The sequence below is a fragment of the Mesocricetus auratus genome, unplaced genomic scaffold, assembly GCF_017639785.1.
Source record: "Mesocricetus auratus isolate SY011 unplaced genomic scaffold, BCM_Maur_2.0 Super-Scaffold_100009, whole genome shotgun sequence".
Lineage (NCBI taxonomy): Eukaryota > Metazoa > Chordata > Mammalia > Rodentia > Cricetidae > Mesocricetus > Mesocricetus auratus.
Window position 1 is genome coordinate 57593936 of NW_024429193.1, and position 5078 is coordinate 57599013.

Sequence of the window (5078 nt, forward strand, 5' to 3'; positions counted from 1 at the left end):
GTTCTTTGAGAAAAAGTCAACAAGATAGACAAACCCTTATCCAAAATAACCAAAGGCAGAGAGAGAATATCCAAATTAATAAAATTAGAAATGGAAGGGGGAACATAACAGCAGACATTTAGGAAATTCAGAGAATCATTAGGTCATACTGAAAGAGGTAAACTAAACTCAGAGGTTTCAATTCTAATAAATCACACTGGGGAGAAATTATATAAATGTGGCAAAGCCTTAAGTTCCCATTCAACTCTTATTATTCATACTAGAGAGAAACTATATAAATGTAAAAGTTGTGGAAAAGCCTTCAAAACAAATCCAGTCACCTAGCCTCTAGTTCTTGTGTTGTGAGCAAAACTCCAGAAAAACCTTTCTGGAAACTGTGTTTGACAATAAACTATCTCCAAGAGATAGGGAAACCACAGAATGCTCCCTCTTAGCACCAACCAATGAGAACAGCCTACCTGCAAATAGCAAAGTCATAGAAACCACTAATGCTCCCATCTGTAACCAGACAATCAAAATACTAACAAACCCATTGACCTGACTCAGGGAATTTCCCCTAATTGTTCCCCAATCAGGAACAGACTCATACCTATTGATGTAATTCTGTGATTTTCTTTCCTTTAAATTCTGGCAATAGACAAGGGACTTGGCTTCCTCCAGGCAGCTGCTGTGTCAGCTTGCTAGATAGAGTCCCTACTGGTAGGATTAAACAATAAAGCCTTGCTTTTGCAGTTTGGTGAAATGTCTTCTTGGTAGTCTCTGGGAGTCTTCGAGACTTAGGCACATCATTTTTTTGCATTGTCCAGGAACTCCAGAGACCCTCCTCTGGACCCCAGACCTCAAAGGTTTTCAGCATTCAGCTAGGTAAGTTGGATCCTCTCTTTTCTGTTCTCTCTGTTCTCTGTCCTCCTGCTGGCCAGCATCTGAATTCTTCTGGCTAGTATCTGAATTAAAGTCTACACGAGTCATATATACCTAGGCGGACATGCTATTAGGTAGACCAGGAGGAATTGGGAGACATCACCTTCCTTGTCTGGATGGGGGACCATGTGGGGCCATCCCATCAGTGTCTTTGGATCCTGTCTGTTTGGAAGGAAATTATTGAGAACAACAAGCCCCTGGTGGGTCTTGTCCATTCTGTACAGATTTTGGTCTGGTTGAGCTTGGCAAAAATCGACCCTGTGGATTCTGCAGAAATCTGATACTCTGTTTGGGGCTCTTCTGTTTGACTCTTGAGTTGTTTCTTTTTTGTCTTGTCTAAGTGCTGTGTTTGCTTGTCTTGTCTTGTCTTGTCTTGTCTTGTCTTGTCTGAATGATACTGACAATATGGACCTAATTGGGATGCAATCTCCATCCTCAACCCTTGACTTGACTTTGGCCCACTGAGGCAATGTTAGAGCGGCTACCCATAGTAACAGTGTTAACATCAAAAAAGGACAAATGGGTTACTCAGGACAGAATCCCCCTTATAAAAACATAAAATTTTCTGCTGCATCGGCTCCAGGCAGGGAGGTTATAGTCTGGCTGCTGGCTGCTGGCCAATACTCCCCTGCTGGGTCCTGGTGCCTGGACACAGTCTTTCTATGCTGTGCCTTGCCTTGGGATGTTAGCAGCCAACTCAAGCAGAATGGTCAAGGCACAGGTTTTAATGGGTTAATATGATGTTGACCATCGTTTTGTGTGCTAGCCATTTGCCATCTAATGAAATGGCTGTTCCTGGCTTTTGCCCATTTTCTACTTGACTCATTTGTTCTTGTCACTGCTGAGTTTCGTGTAGGTCCTCTATCAGACATATAGTTGCTTGAATTTTTCACATAACTTGTGCCAGGGAGAAATAAGTACATTTTATTAGCTCTTTATGCACGGCCAATCAATGACAAAAGACATGTGGACCTGGATGTAGACCTCAATGATGGAAACCAATTCAAGTAAAACAAATAAAAACAAGTTTTGGGTCAAAATCCATCTGTAGACTTTTAAATGCAAAACAGTAATCTGTGCCATTGGCCTAACAAGAGACTCCTATTTTTGATTTGTGCCTCCCCCACCCTATTTTTTAATGGTTTTGTTTTCACAGGAAAAGAAAAAATATGGGTTTTAGTTATTTAAATTTAATAGGTTACACTTTCTTGTTATTTTTAAAAAATTGGTACAATATTATTAATTAAGATAAAAAGGGGGTAAGATATAAAAATGAACTATATTTACTGTGGTTTCTCATACCTAAAAATTGGTATGTAAATTAAAATTTTACCTATATTAGGTTAATTCTGGTTTGAAAGCTCTGTTTATTTTTTCAAAAAATTGTATATACTGTTTTGTTAAAAAGTTTTATCTCCGTTTCTGGTGTAATCATAAATTTTGATACAAGCATAAAGCTCAAACAAAAATGGTTTAGATATTTTTGCTGTCTATTGCTAACAGCAGTCAGTCATTTACAGACATAGTTTAAAATTTATCTCTGAGCTCTGGTCATTAAATTCAGATTATCAGGAACAGAAATTTAACAGTAACCTAGGTGACAATTGATTTACTTTATGTTTTCAAAAGTTAAGCTTAAATTCTGCTGCCAGACGTAATTCCTTCACCTTTTTGCCTTTTATTTCTGTCACTGGCAGTTTTCTTCTTTCACTGGCTCTGTTCCACACGACTTGTTTACAGGATGTCGTGCCTTTCCAGGGACCAGTAGGGCACCCATTTCACACAAAAATCCTGCCTGTTCCATCTGCAGAGGATCTACATTCTTGTCACTGACAGTTGTAAGTCACTCTGTCTCTTTAAATGTCCTGTCTGTTTGCTAAGTTAAAACCAGTTACAATCAGACTGGAGGTCTCTAAATAAAACATCCCTCCACAACCTCTCAGTTTAAATCCAGTTCTCCAGACAGATCCCGCACTAACATCATTGTAGCCACACTAAGTTCAGATTAATTAATTACAGGAATAAAGCCTTACCTAGCCACCTGTATGCTTAAGATAAGTAATTAAAGACAAATTTTGTCTGCTAAGATATACTAAATAGGCAGCCCTCAACTACTCAGAGATCTAGAGAATATGGCATTTAACATGTTTTAGTTTTAAAAAATTTTTCATTACAGAGAGATGGGCCAAATTCAGGCACCACCCCATTTCCTCCAAAAAGACTGATGAAAATTCCACCCACAAAAATGACAATGCTAGCCACTGAGCAAGCCTGGCTTTCACCTCACCTGCTTCAAGGGACTTTTCAGACCGTGGACAAGAGAACAGTGGAATTGACTTCCTCCCCATTTCTTGGGCTAATGGTAGGCAAGTCCTTCTAAAGCTCCTAATTAATCTACAGGTCCCATGCTATTAGCAGAAGGCAGATGTCCTTAACAGCCTCTGCCTTCAACAACTATGGAGGACTCTGACTCCAGAGGTGGCTGTCCATACAGTCAGCCAATAAATCTCTGTTATTCATTAGTCAGTAACTCAGGTAAAATGTTATCCTTCTCAAGAACTCTGACACTTTGATGACTGCTAGCTTTGCCAGTTTAAAACAACAACAAAGTCACCTCTGCCCAATCCATACCTGGCTCACTGGTCAGAAGAAAAATGTACAAGCTTCTAACCCAAACCTGTAGTTTTTGCTAGGACTCAAAGGTATCTGCTTTTTCTACAATGTGAATTTCAGTACAGATTGTTAATGCTAATATGTCTGAAACCTTTATGTCCCTTTGTATAATAGAGTTCATATAGGCTTCAGAGGATCAATGATCATAAAGCTTGGATCCACTTCTCTCAGGTCAAAAGGACTCCAGAAAAGTACAGCTTTTATCGTCCCACCTGTCTGTTCCTGAGGACAGGATTTTCTCCCGTGATCTTGGAAGTCCTGCCCTTCTTGATCACTAAAACTTTGGACCTAAGAGTTCTGATTGAGTACATAAGTTTTAACTTCTGTTCCCAGTTTAAACTCATCTGAAACCGGTTTCTGTTTCTGGCAGACACATACGAGCATCAGGTGCTGACTACAACATACTCCTGGAGACTGTGAGCTCTGGACTTGCTGCTGATGTGAATGGGTCTAGCCAATGTGAACACTCCCTGTCTCTTCAACAGAATCTGCAAACCAGATACTTTGAAAGATGCCCCATTGCCTGAATTCCCTCGTTGCTTTTGACTAGCATTTCATTGAGCCCCTGACAACATCCCAAAGTCAGTAGGATGTATCACAGAAAAGAATACATCACCCCCTTTCCCTGGCTGAGATGTTAAGTCAAAAGAAAACTCCCTTACATAGGAAAAAATATAACAACAAATGTGAATGTCACTCCCCTAGGGAAATCCGTCAGCTGATGGCTCTTAGGGTCTGTTACCACCCCCAGAACCATCAAAATAGATGGGATCGCCACATGGGTCCACTACCCCCACGCCTGACCTGCAGACCCCTTGGTCATATCGGAGGACTACAAGGAAAAAAATGGAAGCTGTCCAAACACCCAAACAACCCACTCAAGCTGCACCTTCTTCAACAACACAACTCTTCCTCCTGATACACCATGGCTGCTAACACAAATCCTCATGTCCCACAAAACCTGACCTGGCAACTCTATGAAACCTCAACTAGAAAAATTCTGACCAATTCTGCTGGGACTTCAAAGCCTCTTTAACTTTACAGCAAGTATCCGGACAAGGGACCTGTGCAGGTTCCATCCCGCCTCCCCACCCCAACTCTGTAATCAAACTGACCCCACTGTTAACTCTGAGGGAGGCTTGATCCCCCACAATGACACTTGGTGCGCCCTGTGCACACACAAAAATAATCAAAGAGGGCTGGAGAGATGGCTCAAAGGTTAAGAGCACTGGCTGTTCTTCCAGAGGTCATGAGTTCAATTCCCAGCAACCATATCATGGCTCACAGCCATCTGTAATGAGATCTGGTGCCTTCTTCTGGTGTACAGCCACACATGCAGGCAGAATACTATATACATAATAAATAAATCTTTAAAAAATGCATTAAAAATCCAGGTGTTGGTGGCACACGCTTTTAATTCCAAAACTCTGGAGGCAGAGGCAGGTGAAACTCTGTGAGATCCAGGCCAGCCTGGTCTACAGAGT

The 5078-nt window shown here is 41.0% G+C and overlaps 1 long non-coding RNA gene across 1 annotated transcript; it reads left to right on the top strand.

The window, feature by feature from the left end:
- Positions 1-620: 620 nt before the first annotated feature.
- Positions 621-4869, top strand: LOC121142383. Its single transcript, XR_005879393.1, has 3 exons — positions 621-864; positions 3098-3283; positions 3965-4869. It is a non-coding gene; the product is annotated as an uncharacterized LOC121142383 (long non-coding RNA).
- The last annotated feature ends 209 nt before the right edge of the window (positions 4870-5078 follow it).